Here is a 22,819-nt window from a genome sequence, read left to right as displayed (position 1 = left end):
ATTTGCTCCAACCCCTCAGACAGAGACAAACACCTACAAGATCTCTATCAAGCATTCTTACAACTATAATACCCACCTGCGGAAGTGAAGAAACAGATTGATAGAGCCAGAAGAGTTCCCAGAAGTCACCTACTACAGGACAGGCCTAACAAAGAAAATAACAGAACGCCACTAGCCGTCACCTTCAGCCCCCAACTAAAACCCCTCCAACGCATTATTAAGGATCTACAACCTATCCTAAAGGATGACCCAACACTCTCACAAATCTTGGGAGACAGGCCAGTCCTTGCCTACAGACAGCCCCCCAACCTGAAGCAAATACTCACCAGCAACCACATACCACACAACAGAGCCACTAACCCAGGAACCTATCCTTGCAACAAAGCCCGTTGCCAACTGTGCCCACGTATCTATTCAGGGGACACCATCACAGGGCCTAATCACATCAGCCACACTATCAGAGGCTCGTTCACCTGCACATCCACCAATGTGATATATGCCATCATGTGCCAGCAATGCCCCTCTGCCATGTACATTGGTCAAACTGGACAGTCTCTACGTAAAAGAATAAATGGACACAAATCAGATGTCAAGAATTATAACATTCATAAACCAGTCGGAGAACACTTCAATCTCTCTGGTCACGCGATTACAGACATGAAAGTTGCGATATTACAACAAAAAAACTTCAAAACCAGACTCCAGCGAGAGACTGCTGAATTGGAATTCATTTGCAAATTGGATACAATTAACTTAGGCTTGAATAGAGACTGGGAGTGGCTAAGTCATTATGCAAGGTAACCTATTTCCCCTTGTTTTTTCCTACCCCCCCCCCCCGCCCCCTCCTCAGATGTTCTGGTTAAACCCTGGATTTGTGCTGGAAATGGCCCAACTTGATTATCATACACATTGTAAGGAGTGTGATCACTTTAGAGAAGCTATTACCAGCAGGAGAGTGGGGTGGGGGGAGAGAAAACCTTTTGTAGTGGTAAACACCCATTTTTTCATGCTTTGTGTGTATAAAAAGATCTTCTATACTTTCCACAGTATGCATCCAATGAAGTGAGCTGTAGCTCACAAAAGCTTATGCTCAAATAAATGTGTTAGTCTCTAAGGTGCCACAAGTCCTCCTGATCTTTTTGCGGATACAGACTAACACGGCTGCTACTCTGAAACCTGCCACTTTGTAAGAGAATGTGTCAGGATGGTGAAAAATGTCATGGTGATACACAGAAAACAGGGCCCTGCAATAGTGCCTGGCTGCACATCAAACCCCGGTCCCCCACCTCCCAGCCGAGCGCCCCAACCTGGGATAAAGGTTACAAAAGGAACCACCACTGCCTGAAAGGGCTCCGCTGCCTGACTCCAAGAGCAGGTGAATCCTGAGCAGACGTAGGCACCTAAATCCAGGTCAGAGGGAGGTGCCCAAGTCCCTTGGAGGGGTGGGAGTTTGGCCACACCTCTCACCTCATCGTTTCCAAGTGGCTCGCTTAGGCAGCGCCTTCCTCAGCTTGCTGGCTTCTGCAGATCCCATATGTAGGTGCCTAAATCACCCTATGGGGGCCTGGGCCTAACTCGGGGCTGTGGCGTCCCTTCGGCACCAGGGAGCCTGAAGGCAGGAATTGCACCACTGAGCCTATCCCCCTTTGTGGCTCCAGCCTACAGGGCCTAGCACAACGGGGCCCTGATCCATGACTGGCCCACTGATGTCAATGGGCAGGGGGACCAGGCCCTGTGCTCCAGCAGCGCTTGCAAAAACGGCTGGGTGTTTTTCTTCCAGCTTCCTGTAAGAAGTATTTGAAGGAGCAAAATACGAGGAGGTGGGCACGAGAAGGGACACCAGACTCTATTGCCCGTCGGCTAGCAAAGCAAAATGCAATGAATTAGCGCACAGGACAAAGAGCTGATTCTGCATCTTGTGTTCAGAATGAACGAGTGCTCACTGCTACCTACTTATGTCAGGTGAGGGGGGAAACCAGAGGACGGGTATTTGAGGCCCTTGGATTGCATTAAACTAGGGACAATGAGATTAACTCTGTCCCAGGTAATGTAGAGTATTCAAGATCAAGTTGCCATACAGTTACGTCTGGCTGAAAGCAGCAGAGACAAAAATTTCCAGAGCGTTGATGTCCAGATTGTTGAAAGTGTGTTTATCTTTTCCTGAAAGGCAGCTATAAATTCCAGTGTCTGCTGAATTTACCTGGGCGTAATCCAGTCAGAGGGTGATAAACCCTTGTACAGCTGCTCGGTTGCTGTAGAGCTGAGACATTTTAGCTGGCTCAGGGTTTCTAACTCTCTTCACTTATGTCATGTCTAATTTTTCACTGTATCCCCGGGCAATGTTCAAGCCAAACATTAAAAAAAAGTATGAAAAAAAGAAAAGAAAATGACAGTTCTCCCTCACACCCATGGAGACGCTACATTTGCACGATCCTGCCACAGTCCTAGTTTCTCTGAGTTAGTCCATAAGTGCAGCAGGAGTAACCCTGCTTTTTAATATGTTCTGAAAAGCCCAGCACACTTTTCTGGTGCTCTATAAATAAAAGTCCTAAAAACCTGAAGTCATAATTCTGTTGGTTTCTTGGAAGAAAAACCAAAAGGAGGGGGAGGAGGGGAGCTGAGGAGAGAGAAAGCAGATAAATCTGAGCCACTCCCGACTCTCACAATTTTACTGCTCACTCGCTGTCTCTCTCCACAAGTGGAAGAAATCTGTGCCTTTAAAAAAAAAAGAACCGATTTAGTGTTTGCAAAACCCTTTGGCAGATGTAAATGGTGGCAGTTTTTACAGCTAACAATCAGCCTGAAAAACAGAAAGGTCCCCAGATCATGTTCTGTTCAATTAATCAGGAAAGGAATAAAACAAGCAAAAGATTTTCAGCGAAGTTCCCCGTCTGTGGTGGAAAGTGCGTGTCTGTAAGTAACGTGATGCAGCAGTTACTATAGCGATTATCTGTCTTTAGTGAATTGTCCACAAGTTGAACTTGCATCTGACAAGTCAAATTTGTCAGTTTTGAAAGCAAGTCAACTTCCACTTTATTTCTGGAGCAGGATTCCTTCGCCACGGTGAGAAGAGGCCCCACCCTAAGCACTGGTTATGCCCTCTTCTTCGAGCTGCACTCTGAGCAGAGAAAAGGAATATGTACAGCTGTGCTGTGAGCCGTCAGCAGAAAACTCCCTGCACCTCAGACCCAAACTCGTAAACACATACGCAGCCGAGCAATCCCACCACACCCACTGGGGCTCTCTGCGGCCCCAAAGGTAGTCACACTGCACACCTGCAGTACTAATTCCATCACAGTACAGGTGATGGCCCCTGCAGAAGCTTGTCTCTCTCACCGACAGAAGTTGGTCCAATAAAAGATATTTACCTCACCCACTGGGTCACTCTCATATCGTGGGACCAACAGGGCTACAACACCACTAGGTACAGAAAACTTCCAGTGCAGCTATCATCATAGTCTACAGGTTACCAGCGTCCTATAATGGATATTTCAACAGTTGTGTTAGGTATTTTCTGGTCTTGGAAGAGACAATGCACTTCTGAGGCCTGGTCAGGGAGGAGGCCACAAATTTAGTTGTGTGTGCTTAAACAAAGGGTTAAATACATTAAGTTGAAAAGCTGTCATGACTTTTTAACGGTTCTGCTTGCCTTTAGCTCTCCCCTGCAGTGTTTTCACTGCTGAAGCACTGCGCGACTGAATAAGGCCCTGCTATTGCCAGCTGATAGGGACAGGTGGGGGGCTGCCAGCCTGAATCACTTTGCATGACTGGGGCCAAACCGCCTGAAAGCCAGACTATCGACCCCAGTGAAAATGAAGAGCGCCGGGCTGTCTACTCCAGTGAATGCAGCCAGTCTGCACTGAGAGATGGGAAAATGCACGGCTTCTGCTTCTTATAATCATTTACTATTGCAGTGCCTGAGGGCCAGCCAGGAGTGGGGCCCCAGCGTGCTAGGGGCTGCACAAACACAGAGAAGCAGACAGTCCCTGCCTGAAGAGTGGACACCCCAAATAGACCAGACACAGAGCGGGGGAAGGGCTACCCCACGCCCGCAGCGTGAACAATGGGACAGCAGCAAACCTGCAGGTTAGTTCCATGATTTTTTAATATATATTTTGGGGCGGGTTAGAAGAAGCGGCTTCTTCTAAATTTCACAAAGGGGCCACCTGACCTGAGCCAATGGCAGGACCGGGGCATATGGCCCCAATCTTGCAGACACTGAAGTCAACGGGATGTGTCACATGCTTAAAGATGAGTGATGTATGTAAGTGCGTTGTTGGTTTGTGGGTTAGTATGGCCACCAGCTCTGTCACCTCACAACATGTGTTAACTCATTGCCTTTGTAACAGATAAAACCCATTAATGATTCTATCCTACATCCTGTCAGGTACAATCCACTTTCTACAAATGGGGAACTGAGTCACAGGCTAGAGGAAGGTCACACAGGGAGCCTAAGCCAGGAACAGAGGTGAGATCTCGACTTCCACTGCAATGCCATGTCGATGAGACCATCCGCCTTCCAACTCCCAGCTCAGCAAAACCACGACGCTGCGGATGCTAAGCATGTGCTTAGCTTTGACTTTGTTCCATGACAGGAGAGGTCCCCGAAGACTGGAGAAGGGCTAACGTAGTGCCCACCTTGAAAAAAACAGAAAAAGGAAGAGCTGGGGAACTACAGACCAACCAGCCTGGCTTCAATAGCTGGGAAGTTACTAGAGCAATGTATAAAACATTCACTTTGCAAATCCCTGGAGGACGGAGCGGTGATCACCAGCAGCCAGCATGGATTTACCCAGAACAAATCATGCCAAGCCAGCTTGATTTCCTTCTTTGACAGGGTAACTGGTTTGGTGATGGGGGAGGGGGGATGTGGTGGACATAATATACCTGGACTTCAGCACGGCTTTTCACACACTCCCACATGACATTCCGGTAAGTAAGCTGGAGAAATGTGGGCTCGGCAGAATTGCCATTAAGTTGATACATAATGGGTGAAACCACCACCACCACAGAGTCCTTATTAATGGAATGGTGTCGGATTGGAGGGAGCTCTCCAGTGGAGTGCCACAGGGATCTGTTCCGGGTCTGGTGTTGTTTAACATCTTTTCTAATGACCTGGATGTAGGAATAGAGAGCATCCTGATCAAGTCTGCAGAGGAGACAAAGCGGCGTGGGGGGGAGGCTAACACATTGGAAGATAGAGCTAAACTTCAGAGAGATTTTGATAAATGGGAGAACTGGGCTATAGATGACCAAATGAAATTCAGCAAAGACAAATGTACGGTGCTACACTGAGGGAAGAAAAACCAACTGCACAGCTGCAGACTGGGCGATCGCGGGCTTGGCAGCAGCACGGCTGAGAAGGATCTGGGGGTTGTGGTGGATCACAACCTCCACATGAGTCAGCAAAGCAATGCTCTGCTAAAAAAGCAAACGCAATTTCAGGTTGCATTAACAGAGGCACCGCATGCAAGGCAGGGGAGGGGACAGTGCCACCCTACTCGGCCCTGGTTAGGCCTCAGCTGGCGTACTAGGTATAGAAAGGATCCAGAGAAACTGGAAAGGATCCAGAGGTGAGCGACACAGATGATCAAAGGGATGGAATGCAAGCCATCTGAGCAAAGGCTGAAGGCACTGGGTATGTTTAGTTTGGAAAAGAGGCGATTAAGGGGGGACATGCTCATGGTCTTCAAATACTTGAAAGGCTGCCATAAAAAATATGGAGAAAAGCTGTTCTCTCTTGCCACAGAGGGCAGGACAAGAGGCAATGGGTTCAAACAGATTTAGATTAAATCTCAGGAAACACTAACTGTAAGAACAGACTGCCTAGGGAGATTGTGGAAGCTCCATCCCTGGAGGTTTGCAAAAGGAGGCTGGAGCCATCTGTCTTGGATGGTTTAGACACAACAACTCCAGCACCTTGGCAGGGGGCTAGGCTAGACTGGATGACCCTGGCGGTCCCTTCTAACCCTATGATTCTGTGACTCCAATGGGACGACACCCGTGCTGGGTGCTAAGCCGGGGCTGGGGCTCAAGGTATACTGCTAAGTACACACCCAGCTGTTAGCAGTCTCAAGGCCCAGGAGGGTGCTGGCTGGAAGCCCTGAACCTCCTGAGATGTTCAGGGATCTGGTGAAACCACGTGATATGGGGCTCTGCTTTTATAAAACAACACCTGGACACATCAAACAAAAAAATGAAAAAGCATCAGTGTAAAGGGAAAGAAAAAGTCCCTCTTTAAAATTAATTTCCTAATTAACTTCTATTCCATTTTAGAGTACTCCAAGTTTAGAAGCCAAATAGGACTGACAAGTCTGGGTTTGATTTTGGAACCTGGCAGTTGTACCTTTCAGATGACAGACAGCAGCTGAGGTTTATAAGGGAGAGATTTCCTTTACAGCTTCTAGCTACCGGCCGCCTTTCTGATCTTTTGTCTCTGGGGACAGTGATCAGATGCATGAAAATTAGGTAAGGGGGAGATTTCGTTTAGTTTTTTTAAGAGAAGCACGATGCTGAACATTTATATCACACTTTCCGCCTTCAACACACCAGGCAGATATTAATCGAACATCAGCTTGTCAACATGCCTGCCCATAAATCCTCAGATTACCAGACTGCAATACATTATCTAAGAAACCAAACTAATTAATGGGCGGGCTAAGAAATTCATAACCTGGTGTAAGATAAGCTCGCTCCCAGTGGAGCTAACGGGAGGACTCCGGAGGCAAACTGGACGTGAAATCTGCTGAGCAGCACAAAGAGCAGGGGTCGTTGGAGAGCCAAATATTCTTCCCCTCGTCTCCCTCGCTGGTGAAAGCAGTACATGTGGCACTGTCAGCACCGGCTACCCCAACCCAGGCAGGAGGAGGGAGCAGAGATGAACCCTTGCCAAGGCCACTGCTACCAGCCCAGGGAGAGGGAGGAAATGTCCCCATCCCCCTTCAGCCATGTGCCCCGGCCTCCGTGCAGAGTGAAGGGGACTCCCCCTGCACCCAGCACCCTCCCCTCCCAGGGCCTTTATTTATAGGAACCCTCCAGCCCCCAGATTAATAAAACTCTGCTCCAGGCTGTGGCTAAACAGTGCCTGCCCCACTCCGGCCCGCACCCCGCCACACACACGGTGCAGGGGCTGGAGGGGGAGAGGCACTCAGGTGGCCTGGCCCCCATCCAGAAGAAACACTGGGCTCACATTAGTTGCATGCTGGGTTTTGAGCTTCCAGGGGCCATTTTCCAGAATTTCTCCACAAGCACAAAAGCTAGAAATGTACCCTTTTTCCTTCTTCTTCAAATGAAAGAAGAGATGCTCATGAGTAGGGCTCTACCAAATTCACTGCCGTGAAAAAACACGTCACGGACCGTAAAATCTGGTCTCTCCCTGTGAAATCTGATCTTTTGTGTGCTTTTACCCTATACTCTACAGATTTCCTGGGGGAGACCCCAGCGTTTCTCAAACTGGGGGTCTCAACCCAAAAGGGGGTTGCAGAGGAGTCACAAGGTTATTGTAGGGGGGTTGTGGCATTGCCACCCTCACGTCTGTGCTGCCTTCAGAGCTGGGTGGCCGGAGAGCAGCAGCTGCTGGCCAGGTGCCCAGCTCTGAAGGCAGCTCCCCGTCAGCAGCAGCGCAGAAGGAAGGGTGGCAATCCCATACCAGGCCACCCTTCCTGAAGGCAGCAGCGCAGAAGAGCTGGGCGGCCAGAGAGCGGCGGCTGCTGGCTGAGGGCCCAGCTCTGAAGGCAACAACACAGAAGTAAGGGTGGCAGTACCAGCCCAGCCCATCCTTACTTCTGCGCTCCTGCTGGTGGCGGCTCTGCCTTCACAGCTGGGCTCCCGGCCAGCAGTTGCTGCTCTCCAGCTGCCCAGCGCTGAAGGCAGCGCTGTTGCCAGCAGCAGCACAGAAGTAAGGGTGGCAGTACCAGGACACCGCTACAATAACCGTGTAAACGCCCTCCAATACCCTTTCGGGTCAGGGTCTCTGGAGTTACACCACCGTGACATTTCAGATTTAAATATCTGAAATCATGAAATTCACGATTTTTAAAATCCTATGACCGTGAAATTGACCAAAATGGACGGTGAATTTGGTAGGGCCCTACTCATTAAATAACATGACTCCAGGAGCTGGGGCTTTAAGAAAAATATCCAATATTGCAAGACTCAATTATATCATGAAAGCTGACATCACTGCTTGTCTCCCATGGCTGGGGTGGGGCTAGCAGTGATCCTTTCCCAAGACTCTGGGAGAGAAGATCAAAACCATAGATGAAAGTAGGTTTCCAGCACTGAAACCCCTCCTACCCTCCCATCAGGAGCATCCTTCTGTACAGGACCCCTTGCTCCCCAGCAAGCCTCATGACCACGCTCCTTGTCCCTCGAGACTTAGCCACAAGCATCTTGACACAGGGTTCTTGACCTTGGCCGCCTAGTCCAAGGAATCGAAGCTCATTTCCCCTGAACCCCTATTGTTTTCATACTGTGGTTTCCCTACCAAATAACCTCAGCAGTAATCAGAAAGTCCTGGTTCCATCCTACTCTCCCTTCTCCAGATTTAGGCTGGGGAAATGACAGGAGCACCTCTGGCTTTGCTTTCAGTGACTCTGGGGCAGACTTTCACCTTGAAATGTCTCAGAATGAGGATTTCATTCCCCTTATGTAAGTAGTATCTGAGCTTGGCTTAAAGGAAGCGGCGAGGTCTCCTGAAATTGCCGTTGAAGATTCTCCTGGGTGTCTTGTCCCCACACGTGTTCCACTTCACCAGCCTCTTGCTCCCAGCAAGCAACACCCCAGAGCAAGGGTATCCAACCCCAGGCCTGGGGCCAGTTGTGATCCTCAAGTCTATGAACTGTGGCCCTTCGGTGCGCTTGATTATGAATAGGAAACGTGTTCTTGGTGCCATGACCTGGGAGTCCGCAGTGGAGCATTTGCATCCAGCCCCTCTCCCCAGCATCCCCAGCTCTGCTGGACACGGCGAGCATCCTAAGACGCTGCTGCTCCTTCCCTACTCAACAGCACCCGTGCTGGCCGCCTGCTACCACACAGATGAGGGAGGAGAATGGCTCTGACTGCTCCCTTGTGTCCCCACTGGGCTGTGGGAGCTGCACGAGACCAGGGCGACTCCCTCTGCCAGCAAAGGATGGTTACCTTGCCCCACACTGCCACCCCCGGGCAGCCCAGGAAAAGGGGCCAAAAGAAGCTGAGAACCAACAGCCACTTACAGCTCCCTGATTCTCTGCCCCAACCCTGGCTAGAACAGCCTAGGGGCTGCTCTAATTTGCACCAGCCAGCAAGAGTATCCATGAGCATAGCTAGAGCACAGTGCACTCCAGGCCCTGTCCCTGACACTCCAGCAGGAAGGGAGACATGGCCGGGCTGGATCTATGAGGGCTGGAGACTCCCACACAAAGGGGGAAGCCCCCGCAAAGCAATTACCGGTGCTTTCTGCTCCCTTTGTACCACTCCAGCAGGGCAAAGGGGGTAGGAGAGGGCAGAGAACCTGCCTCAAGGGGCTGACTGGGGAGCTCTCTGAGCTTTGGGAAATAATCAGAGCAGGATGAAAAACCACAGCCGATTTTTGCAAAAATGGTGTTCAGCAGATCCAGGTTCAGTTTTATTGAAAATGCTCTTTATATTTATTCATTTTTCCCCATTTTTTTTAAATCAAAAGCATCATCAGTAGAGCTCTCAAAATCTGTTTATCAAGCACGCCAATAACGCTTTCGCTAATAATTTTGCAGAAATAAAATGAAAAAAAAAAAGCACACACATTTTTAGTCAATGAAAACTTAAATTTTTTGCCCAAAGTATCATTTTGAAAAAAAAAAAAAAGACCATTTTCCAATAAAAAGTAACATTCAAAAATGTTGACCAGCTCTAGCCGTTTGGCTCTCAGACTGGCCAAGCATGGGATACCACAGTGTCGGAGTCTCAAATCACAGCTGGTACCATTACCAGCTGTTGGGTCTGGGTCCCCTAGGAGTATTAGACTCATATGCACAGACTCAGCATTCTTGTTAAAAATTACAAAATGCTAGTGTATTCCCCCCCCCGCCCCCACAGTCTCTCCTACAAATTATACCCTCAAATATTTTGTAGAAATAACAGAGCTGCAGAAGCGGCAAAGAGTCCTGTGGCACCTTTTAGACTAACAGACATATGGGAGCATGAGCTTTTGTGGGTGAATCCCCACTTCGTCGGATGCATGAGCTGCAGAGGTACCCAATAGCAGAGGGAGGGAGCAGCAAAGCGACCATAAGGGAGAATAAAGATCTTTTCAGATTAAAATTTGAAAAGCCACATAGAATCCATGAAGCGAGCGAGGCAAAGAGGGTCCAAGGAGCAAGGATGACTTTGCAGCTAAGACGCTGGACTGGGCCCCAGGAGAGCGGGTTCAATTCGTGGTTTTGCCACTGACTCTCTTTATGACTCCAAAGTCAGTTTCACTCTGTGCTTCTCCTCATGTATAAAAGGGGGGGTAAAAGTACCCCCTTGGCTCTCTCCCGTCTCTGCGGGTTGGGAGCTCTTTGGTGCAGGGACTGTCTCAGAATGTGATGGCACAATGCCCAGAACAATGGGGCCCCAATCTTGGCTGAGCCCCGGAGGTGCTTCCAGAATACAAACAAATGGATGGAGCTTGGTGACATCTGAAACGTGTAAGGAAACTGAGCCATGAAATGTGCGCTCTGAGTTCCCTGAGAGAAGTCGGGAAAACCAGTTGTTTTTAGCACTCACTGTTCTTATTAACCAGGGTGTAAATGGCAGAAGGCTCTAGATCTCCACATTGTTGGGGGAAAATCCAGAAAATCTGGTCAGAACCTCCAACAGCGAGGAGCTCAGGGGAATGCCTGGGGCATGGGTGTGAAGACACGGGAGGATGAGGACAGTCCGATAAGCAGTAGGGTCCGGGTTTATACCATTGTAACGTTGCAGGGACAGGTCTTGGGGAAAATGCTGCATTCATTTTGCTGTTCAAAATTTCTCATTTGGAACTGTCTGTCCTCCATCCTCAATTCCCTCTCAATGCAGAAATTGATAGGTCATAGTTTCTAAGGCCAGAAAGGACCACTGTGGTCATCTAGTCTGACTTCCTGAATAATACAGGCCATAGGACTTCCCCAAAATAATTCCAGTGCAAACCAGAGCAGATCATTTAGAAACACATCCAATCTTGATTTAAAAGTTGTCAGTGATGACAACTCATTAGTAATGGTTAATTACTCTCACTGTTAAAAATGTATGCCTTATCTCCAGTCTGAGTTTGTCTAGCTTCAACTTCCAGCCATTGGATCTTGTTAGACCTTTGTCTGCTAGACTGAAGAGCCCTATCAAATATTAGTTCCCTGTGTAGATACTTATAGACTGATCAAGTCACCCCTTACCCTTCTCTTTGTTTAACTAAAGAGATTGAGCTTCTTGAGCCTGTCACCCTAAGTCATGTTTTTCAATCCTTTAATCTTTCTCGTGGCTCTTCTCTGAACCTTCTCCAATTTATCAACACCCTTCTTGAAATAGCCCTGCCTCTTCCTGACTGAGCATGCCTTGTCTTTCAGAAGTAACCCTTGAACTGCTATATTCAGTCCAAATCTCTTGACATGTCTCTGGGCATGCCCAGCAATAGGTCTGCCCTGATTTTCCTTTTTCTGGACCTCTAGTTGGGCTCAGCAACAGGAAACCTGGAAATCCAGGGTGGGGGAAGGCTCTCAGAGCTCCCCGGCTCACTACAGCAGAGCTGGGAGCTTGGAAGTCCTGGGATGTTGCTCCCCTGACAGCTCTGGGCCACAGACCCCAGTGACACAGCCTCCCAGGACAGCTGCTAGTGAAACTGACAAGATGTCAATTTCATTCAGCAGCTACCAGTCCTGGGGAGCAAAGATCCCTTCAAAAACACCGCCTGTCAATGTTTCCCAGAATGAAGTTTTCCCAGAGTATCTGGTCTGCAAGAACTTTCAGATTTTTGAAATTTCTCGCCAATCAAAAAAAAAAAATCACAAGTTTTGGCCAGTTCTGACCTCGAGCACCCTGTAAAGACTCTCAAACCTGAAGAAAAACAATCTATTTTACTTTTATTTATTTTTTAATCTCATGATTTTTAAGCCAAATCTCTTGATTACTGAGGCCTGCATCATGATTTTTGCACACTCGAGACTGGCTGGGTCATGCAACTCTGTGGGGAAGCAGCACAAAAGGATGAATAAAGTGGACAAACGTCTCAATTTTGACTGCTTCTCGGAGCTGAATCTAAACTGAAACTTTCAAGGTTCAATCCATTACTAGTTGAAAATAACCTAATCCAAACTGAAGCAAAGACCTATCCAGGAGAAGAGAATGCAGACACATTTATCCCTCTCATTACTCTAAGAGATATAGGATAAACATATCATGGAGTGTACCGAATATATAGCTGCTTTATATTGTTCTCTTTGAAGTAGTATGGGTATTTTTTTTTGAAATATCCAATAAAAAGAATTGAAAGGATAATAAATAAATAAATATGAATATAAAAAGTAGGCAGAACACACGGCTGTGTCTGCTTTAGACTCCTGGAGCTATCAGAATGTATTACATCTGTCCTGCAACTTCCTGGGGTTCTTCGGGAAAGTTATAGTTTTGTTTGACTGAAGAGAGGAGTAAATAGTTTATATAAAATGCCCAAACGTGGCAGGACATGTTCCTTACCAGCCCCTCCTTTCACGAAGTGGGGGGGGGGGGGTGGAAAATGGTGGTTGCTCTGAAGTCAATGGAAATTTTGCCTCTGACATCAGCAGAGCCAGGATTTCCTCTTGGGTCGCTGCACAGAGCGCAGAAATGTAGTCCATTTTCTGTACTCATGCCGGCAGTGCTGCCTGGCGGCCCCACCAGCAGCCTCCTTCCGCAGCTTTCTGGCGCCTCCTGAAAAGTTGCCTTTGGAACGGAACGGAACCGAACAGTCCCTTTTTTCTTGGGCAGACAAGGCCAGCTCTCCACTCCCTTCACAAGCTGCAGAAACCCTACCGAAAAGCTACCTGTGTCCCATATTAAATCCTGCCTCCGGAAGACGGAATTGGTCTTCATTCGAAGACAGACAAAATAAGCGTCATAAGCACCTGTTGTACCTATAACGTACGAGGTGGAACGGAGGGAACCTGCAGCTTTTCTGCATCACCAGCAGAAAATGGTATTATAAAAGCTCACCCAAAAAGGGCCCAGCAGGAATTCTGCGTGACCAGATGCACCAAGGGCAGGGACGGTGCTCAGAGATTCACTGATCTATTCCATTGGTTCTCCATCCTCTTGACAGGAGGTTTCATGTATACCGAGCAACGAAAGCAGGTTAATGCAGAGGGACTCCCCCTACTCATAGGTTTCCACCCACTTCAGAAATTCTAGCTACAATCCCCTCCCCCAGCCAGGAAGAGTTTAGCACGGTTTTTGGATGACTGACAGAGGAGTCACGTTGCAAGTGTGTGAATACAGCGCAGGCTGCTAGCACAAAACCAAGACACCCCAAGCGTCCTTCCCAGCCACTCCACATCACCCCCAAGCGATGCAAAAGGAAGCCCAGAGAGAAGGGGCAACCGTCAAAAGTCTGAAGCAGGCAACGCCGCATACAGAAGATGTTACATTTCTCTGCTGAGTCCTCTCAGAGATTCTGCTGTTCTTTGTCAGCCACAGTACTGGATGAACATGGCCGACAGCAACAAGCCTTGGGCTCCAGCCCATCCAGCAAAGAGACCGCTCTCTGTGAGGAATGGGATTGTAATAAAACAGAATGTGGTCACGTATCCTGAGAAAGACATTCCCCTCTGCACAGGCTGTCTGCCATTAACGTGCTTCTTCACTCGCAACTGCAAAACACACTCTTGGGCTGCTGACTTTAGAGACCTCGGTCAGTGTAAATTCCCTGGTTTAACAGAGTTACCTCTGACCCCACAATGCCTCTGCAGATGTTAGGTGGGCGTTTGGAAGGATGGGTTTAGTAGCTAGCTGTATCGTACCTGCCTTTTCTGTCTTTTGGAAGGAGACTACCTGGAGAGCCAAGCAGCACAAATTTGAAAATGAAGATCCCGCGTGTTTCTGTGCATGGACTTTCTTTTATGCCCCATCCCCACCAAGGGCCCAGCTGGGGTGAGGAGTGAAATTTGGCCAGATTCAGAATGGTTTGACTCCATGTGGCTCTGTCCTTTACAGTCCATGTATGTCAGTGCAGCGCTTTCCCCTACCTCAGCCAGGCGGGGGAGTTAGTGGCCTCTTTGCAGGTTCGTTCCTTGGAAAAATCGATATTTGGCCCTTTGTGTGGTGCTCTAGCATCTAGTTTAGGCAGGGTGGGGGCACGTCAAGGGTACCATGGTGGGAGGGGCGATATGGAGCTGGGCTCCACTCTGGTGGCATAAACTCTGGCATGGCTGCTGAGCGGCTCCGACATAGTGGCGAGATGGGGCCTTAGTCTGGGGCTACAGGCTTGAACCTTCAGGAGATAATGAATGGGAGTTTTTCCATTGCCTTGGATGGAAGCGGGCTTGGGGTCTACCTGGATTTCGAAGTGCAATCATTTTGTGTGAAGCTGCACCCTTCCCCTGGTTTCTGTTAACAGGGAAACATTTAGCTCATCACATTACAGCCCTTTTTGTATCTTCCCCCAGTCCTAGGTTACAATTCCACACACGCACACAAACAATGTGGTAAAAATAGTGACTAAAAAGTAGATAAAGGGTGGCAAATTCTAACCTGGTAAAAGGAAATACTGTTTCACACAATACGTAATTAGACTGTGGAACTCACTGTCACAGGAAGTCAAGAATGAGCAAGATTCAAAAAGGGATTGGACATGGATAAAGATAGCAAGAATATCCAGAGTTCTCATTAATGATAACAATTCTGGAAGGGAGATTAAGCATCATGCTTCAGGGTTTAAACCAGTCTCTAATTACTAGAGATCAGGAGGAAACCCTCATGGGGGGTAGATTATCCCATGTCTGCTACTGCAGGACTCAAGCACCTTCCTCTGTGCATGTGGCACTGTCAGAGACAGGACGCTGAGCTAGGTTGGCTTTGGGTCTGAGACCCTGGGCAGTTCCTATGTTTCTAGTTCAGGGGAAAACCTTCCCACAAAAAGCAAGATAATGTCCAGTTAAGGGATCCTTGTTTAACATGCATGAAGCCCCACATTCTCCACTTTAACTGACCTCTCAGTCCCCTGTCCCCCTCCAACTTGTACAGTAGCACAATACGCATATCACATTACTCACCATCCAGCTACACTAATGGAAATAACTGAACAACGAAGATTGAGCCTGGTTCTCATTTACACTGAAGCCACTTTCCACTTCTCTAGCAGTGCAAAGGGGCCACCAAGGGCGTTAAATGTAAGTGACTCCCACTCTGAGATTCCCTGACGCTGCCAGAGCAGGTGGAATGAAACTCACTATGACACCACTGTTAGAGAGTCACTTTCAAAGCTCTGACTTCACCACAGAGTTAATTCAGGTGAGCAGGCCCGAGCACCCGGGTTAGTCTAGCCTAGGTGCAAATGGCCACACTACAAAGCCACATTCAAGTTCCTGTGTCCTCACGGCTGCTGCGCTCAGCTGTGCGTGTCACTAAGACTCCTTGGGGGCACATCCCATGGTTCTTTGTGCCGAGCCGTTCTAGGATTCTTTCCCAGTGAATTGTGGGAGGACTTGTCCGTTCTTCTGGGCACCAGCGGACCATCGACATTGGAATGGTTTAGCCTGCGTCCTCAGTGCAAAGTGGGCAGGCTACCAGCCCAAGTGAAAGCTTCACAGATGCTCTAGCCTGTAGCCCCAGCTGGGTCCGGTAGCACCACCAAACTCATGCCAGAGGGTTGTGTGTGGGGACAGGAGCTGGGTTAAGGACAGCATCTGAGTAAGAGCCCAGTTTAACCATGCCGTGAAGACAGACCCTTCCCCAACAGAGTCACTGCCAGGCAAGAGCTAGCAAACAAGCTAGCAAACAAGCCAGCAAAATCTGTCTAATCTAGAAGAGCTGAAATTTAAATGGAGTCTTCATTTGAAAGTGTGACTTTAATTTTTGTTATCAAATCTGCAAAGCAGAACCAATAGAAAAATATATTTTTCACTGAGTTAATGTATTTAATCATTTTAGTCTGTGGGCTAGATTATCAAAGATACTTAGATGCCTAAAGATGTAGATGGGCACCAATCTACACCGGTCAGTGCCTAAATACCTTTAAAAATCAGGCCATATCTCACTGGATGTCGTTTGTCCCAACTGCCTCACTTCTTACCCACAACCTGCAGCATCAACACTGGGAAAACAAAACATCCTGAATTTAGTTTCGTTCAAATGAAAAAAAGAGAGGAAGTGTTTGACGTTGGGTTCCTGAACACGGCTTCCAGGAGGCGAAGCACAGTTACACTGGGACTCACTGCTGGGATCAGATGAACACTGATCCCCTTGGCACATTGGCCAATGACAGGACAGCCAGAAGGCACGCATTTGGGATGGGACTGCGGGGAGGGAAGAAAATGACACACAAGAAGCCCAAGAACTTTCGCAGCTTGTACATACTATTCCCACCCCCCACACACACTTTTTTTGGCATGTGATTTAATTTACATTGTTAGGAGTTACATTACTGATACAAAACACACTGTTAAGTGTGGGCATAGGCAGCAGGGTTTTATTTTTTTCTGAAAGGAGACGCATAAACCTGAGTTGTGGCTCCAGCAAACAAGAATTACGCTTAATGAGCTGTCAAGAAAATACTGGCTGATCTACAATTTGGCAGGCACTACAGACTCTATTATAACTACCCAGGGCTGCAGCAACATGACACTGGAAGCTTTTTTATTGGCTGAATAACGAACTGCTGAGTGAAGAGCACAGAGTATTATTCTATTATACGTGTGTGTGTGAGAGAGCGTGCGCATGTGTATGGCATACTAGAAATACACATGTGTTACATACACACATGTGGAAGCAGAGAGAGACAGACAGTCATGCTGCCCCAGACCCTGAGCGGGGGCTGAGTTTGAAGAGAGTTCGCTGGACCATTAGTTAATGCTGATTTTCCTCAGAACACTGGGGAAATTCCAAAAGTCTGGAGGAAAACTAACGTTGTACCAGTTTTTGAAAAGGGTAAATGGGATGATCTGGGTAATTATAGGCCTGTCAGTCTGATATTGATCTGAGGCAAGATAATGGAGCAGCTAAAATGGGACTCAATTAATAAAGAATTAAAGGAGGGTAGTATAATTAATGCCAATCAACAAGGGCTTATAGAAAATACATCCTGTCAAACTAATGTGATTTTTTTTTAAATGAGGTTACAAATTTGGTTGATAAAGAGAATAGTGTTGATGTAATAATATAGAGACTTCTGTAAGGAGTTTGACTTGGTACCTCATGATACTTTGATTTAAAACCTAGAACAACGAACATGGCACGCATTAAAAGGATTAAAAGCGGACTACCTGATAGGTCTCAAAATGTAATTGTAGATGGGGAATCATTATTGAATGGGTCTGTTTCCAGTGGTGTCCCACTAGGATTGGTTCTTGGCTCTATGCTGTTTAACATTTTTATCAATGACCTGGAACAAAAAATCATCACTGATAAAGTTTGCAGAGGACACAAAAATTGGGGGAATGGTAAATGATGAAGAGGACAAGTCACTAATACAGAGCACAAGCAAACAACGTGTGTTTTAATATGGCTAAATGTAAATGTATACATCTGGGAACTAAGAACGTAGGCCATTCTTACAGGATGGGGGCAGCAGTGACTCTGGAAAAGACGTGGGGGTCATGGTGGGTAATCAGCTGAACATGAGCTCCCTGTGTGATGCCATGGCCAAAAGGGTAATGTGATCCTTGGATGTATAAATGGGGGAACTCAAGGAGGAGGAGAGAGGTTATTTGACCTCTGTATTTGGCATTGCTGTGACCACTGCTTAGAACACAGTGTCCAATTCTGGTGCCCCCAATTCAAGAAGGATGCTGATAAATAGGGGAGGGTTCAGAGAAGAGCCACGAGAATGATGAAAGGACTGGAAAACCTGCCTCAGAGTGGTAGACTCCATTTATTTAGTGTCAGAAGGAGAAGAGTTAAGAAGTGGCTTGATTACAGTGTAGAATACATACATGAGGGAAATATTTAAGAATTGGCTCTTCAGTCTAGCAGAAAAAGATCCAATGGCTGGAAGTTAAAGCTAGACAAATCCAGACTGGAAATGAGGCATACATTTTTAACAGTGAGAGTAATTACCCATTGGAACAGTTTATCAAAGGTCATTGTGGATTCTCCATCACTGACAATTTTAAAACCAAAATTGGACGTGTTTCCATAAGCTCTGCGCCAGGAATTATTTGGGGGCAGGTCTCTGGCCTGTGCGATACAGGAGGTCAGACTAGAAGATGACAATTGTCCTTCTGGCCTTGGAATCTAAGCTTGGGGCAGCTCAGCAGTAGTGGGGGGGAAAGGGTGCAAAGGTAGACAGAAGATGCCAATATATCCACTCTCACTTCCCCAAACCTGCTACGCTCCTGGGCCAGTCCCTGAATGTCAATTATAGCAGCCTCAGGGATGCTCTATGTTCTGCTGACTGCCAGTGTCCCTGAGGGCCTTTTTCCAAAGTGTAGCTAGGGGACTGGGGAGGTGATGTTGGAGGAGGTACAGCAGCGTATGCCACTCAAGGTTTCCTCTCACAAGCAGTCCTGCTCCAGCCAGGAAAACTGGCTTTGGGACTGTGCTGTGCTTTGGAGCAGACTTACTGGCCAGGGGGGCCGCCCCATGCTATCTACAACCGCATTTGCTCCACTGTCTGTATAAAGCCTCCTTCCCCGACCGAGCAGTTCCCAGGATGTTCTCATTATGTGCACAAAGCCAGAGCACAGCATAAGAAGCTGCAATCATCACATGCCCACCATCCACTTACTTCTCTGGCTCCCACAACAGCAGTGTCTGAGCACCGCCCAACTCCTCCGGGTATTTACGTTCAGAGACCTTGCTCTTATCTCATTCTACAGATGGGTAACTGAGGCAGAGAGAGAGAAAGGGCTAGATGCACAAGGGGATTTATGCACCTAACCTCCCACCCAGCTGCTACCTGGCCCTGCAGGTGCCCAAATGCCCTACGTGCTTACGGTCCCCACTGATAAAGTCCCCTTGACACCTAAATGTCTGTTGCTGGCCTCCATCCTGATGCCCAGCACCCAGCTCATGCCTAAGCCCTGGTGGGATGCTCAGGCTCAGTGCTTTCCCTGCCTGTCTTGTGTGCAGGGCCCAATTTAGGAGGCTGTCTCAGAGCACACCTGCTGGGTCGGGCCCTGCACAAGAGGAGGTGGTGGTGCCCTTTCATCCAACAGCTCCAGGGCTAGAGCACTCCTGCAGGTTGCGGGAGACCTGGGTTCAAGTCCCTGTTTAGCATCAGGTGGGATTTGAACCTGGGGCTCCCAGGCTGAGGGGCCTGACTCCAGGAGAGGGCTCATGGCTGTGAATCCCAAGCAGAGGCCAGTACCTCCCCCATCTTTGAGGGTCAGAGATTAGACCCCATCCCACTCCTCAGCTTCCCCCACTGCCTCGCTCAGGCAGCTCCCTGCTCAGCAGGCTGGCTTCTGTGGATCCCGCTCCCTGTGCATCATCCAGGGAGCCTGGGCCCAGCCAGCGGCTGCAGATTCCAGTGGGCACCAGGTGCCTAAGAAGTTAGGCATTGAAGCACCGAGCCTAGGATCAGTCCACACTACAAAGCTTCCATTGTGCTGCTTAGGAGTGTGACTCCCCTCCCCCTCCCCCATGCCCCGGCCAACACAACTACGCCAGCAGACCTGCTGTGTAGACACAACCATGCAAGCGCCCCTCTTGGCACAGCTGATGTCACCCAGGGAGGTGGTGTAGCCATGCCAGCTTCCACTGCCCCTGCACGAGCAGGCTGTGCCAGCAAGGCGTCTGCAGCGCAGACTCGCCCTTATTAGTCTTTCCCTTTGTGGATCTAGCCCTAAGTGACATCCCCAGGCCCACCCAGAGCAGAGAACTGGACCAAAGTCACCAGGGTTCCTAGCCCAGCGTCCCAGCCCCACGACCACCCTCCCTCCGCAGAGCCCATTCCAAGCGGCATTCTGTGGAAAGGCTGGCGGTTGCCCAGCAGGGCCCTCAACCATCCCCAGGGAAGTGGTGGATAAACTGGATGGCACCCACCGTGTCACACAGCCCAGCAGCTTCCCAGGGATGCTGACAGAGCACTGCCCTTAGCTAGACAGCTCTGGAAACACGGCCAAGAAAGCAGGATACCTGCCAGCCTCTGAAAGGGAGCCCAGCTTCTGGCAGGGCGCCTTCAGCGCAAGGAGTGTCAAGGCAGAAAGTCAGCAGCAATGGGAGACGTTAACAGCTCTTACACTAAGAACAGAGGGGAGGCGGGGAGGTAGCTACAGCCCATTTACCGAGTGTATCCCCAGCTGGTGGGAACCCACACAGCTCCATTGACGAGCGTGGGATTGATCCTGATTTCCACTAGCTGAGGATCTGGCCCATAACACTCGCTGGATTGCACTCGGTCATGGTCTCTGCTCAGTGACCTCACTCCCACAAACACCAGGTGCACACAGAAGCTGGGCACGGCACACAGCTGCTGCAGTGGGGCACGCTGGCTGTTGTGCACAGGGCCATGGAATGTAAACATTTTAGCGACATGGCTGAGCCACGTCCAAGGCAAATGAAGAGCCACATCTGGCCTCTGCTCCCCTTTGGCAAGCCTCTGCAGGAGCATTTCAACACAGGAGTTTGTATTAAAATATTGATTTGTATTCATTCGTGGACAGACATTGGAAGAAAATTAAGTCACACTTAGGAAGGAGCAGACATGTGACATTCCACCCCACTAACCCTAATGCTGAATTTCCTGGCATTTGGGAGCCTTTTGACATAGTTTTAATTTGTTGTGCTTTGAATCGGGATTTTCAAAGCTGCTTACGAGCTTTGGGTGCCCGAGTCCCATTCATTTTAGGCAGGAGTGAGCGTCTCAGCCTTTGGCTAAAACGCCCACCTAAGCAACCAGCTGGCAACTGGTTTGTATAAAATTCTATAAACCTACCCAGAATCTATAAGGATTCGTTACTGACGATATCAGGCATCAGAGGGAGCAATATATTTTTTTAATACAATTCAAGGAAAACCACTTTAAAAAAAAAAACAAACACAATTTTTATTTCTACAGGGGAGGGGGAAAACCCTCATTTGCTTTAAAAGAAACAATGGAAAAAAAAATCACAAAACACAAACACCACAAACCAGAAAGTCAAATTTCAGTACATGGGGTCTGGAGCCTCCGGCCAGGCTCCAGGCCTCCTCCAACTCCCCATTCCTCTCTTTGCAACCAAGCTTCGTCAATTTGCTCTTCTCTGCAGCAGTCCTGATAAAGGAACTTTGATGCTCATTTGCATCAAGCCACAGGCATCCTCTCTATTGTGAGAATCAAAACACACACACACACACACACACACACACACAGGATAAGATTGTAAAACACAAACCACCAATTTATCAAAACATCGGGCACCTCCGAGTTCAAAAATAAACGAGCAGTCAGTGCACATCAGTTTTCAAGAGGCGATCACATGCACTTCAAGAAGCCCCACTTTAAAGTCTGTGTGGAGAGCAAGGCGACCAGGTGGGTGGGGAAGGGAAGGATGTTATGAAGAACATTTAGTGATTCACCCTCTCAAGCACCCAAGTGCCTACCTCGATTGCAATACACATTTAGACACAAGCAGCTTGATGCAACGTTTGTCACTGTGCAGTGATCTGCACCGACTACCCCAGAAATGAATGAGCCAATTGGTGACTGCAGCATTTATTAGGAAATGTGCTGCCCAAGTATGTTTTGCTATAGAAAGTACTTTGTTATAGGAGGGTCACACAGGAACAAAAAGGGTTTAAAAAGGAGAAATAGATTTTGATGCCTTGCCTAACTCGATAGAGGATCCCTGTCTCCTTGGGGTATTAAAGGAGTTTCATCTCATAACTGCAATCCATTTTATAGCCCCTCCCCCACCCCAACTAATTTTACAGCTGATTTGTATGCAAATGTTTGCTTTATTTCTTTTTCCAAAATACAGTGAAACCAATTTTCTACTAGCCTTTTCCAGTGAGCCCCAGCTTAAACTAGCTAATTCCAGACTACGACATTCCAGTGCCTAGACTGACTTGGAGACCAAATTCAAGTTCCCTCTGCCCAATGTTAGTAGGGCTTTGCCCAGGAGATTGCATCGTACATACACAGCCCCAGTGCAGCCACTCCTACAGCCTTGTGCTCTCCTTAAAAGTAAGGAAAACACCCAGTGGTCATGAATAGTTTTGGACTGACTCAATATGCTCCCCTAGTTAGATCTAGCCCACATCCCAGCTTAAACCATCTGTATTGCTCATGCAACCAAAATTCCATTTGAGTTGAAGTCAATAAGCTTTTGGGGGGGACAAATTCCTAAGATCAGGCCCAGGTATGTTTATGAGCTCAAGCGCTATCCGTCAGCATCATACCTACATTATATCAAACACAGCATTAGATCTAGTCTCCTTCCACACACAGGCACTGGACAGGTTTCTCTGCAAACATGCAGGGGTGAAGGACAGGAGCTGGTTCTGGGCCTCTCGTAAATCTGGGCGAGGAAAATGACTTTGCTCAGCGGAATACACCCAAAATAAAACCCAAATCCTATTTTTCTGAGCAGTTTCCAAATTTAAAATCATGTCTGCAGAATATAGGAGTGTCCATATGATAAATTAACATTTTTTCCCCATGTTATATGATGTACTCAGACTTCCAGCAGCTGAGAATCTGGCTCAATTGTGTTTTTGAAAGAGGAAAACAGCT

At 48.1% G+C, this 22,819-nt stretch overlaps 1 long non-coding RNA gene across 1 annotated transcript in view; it reads right to left on the bottom strand.

The window, feature by feature from the left end:
* The window catches only part of LOC141984271 (uncharacterized), a 157,443-nt gene that overhangs the window by 31,783 nt on the left and 102,841 nt on the right, over positions 1-22,819 (bottom strand). The window lies entirely within an intron of this gene.

This window comes from Natator depressus, chromosome 3 (assembly GCF_965152275.1).
Source record: "Natator depressus isolate rNatDep1 chromosome 3, rNatDep2.hap1, whole genome shotgun sequence".
In the NCBI taxonomy this organism is placed as follows: domain Eukaryota; kingdom Metazoa; phylum Chordata; order Testudines; family Cheloniidae; genus Natator; species Natator depressus.
This window is presented reverse-complemented; position numbering and strand designations above follow the sequence as displayed.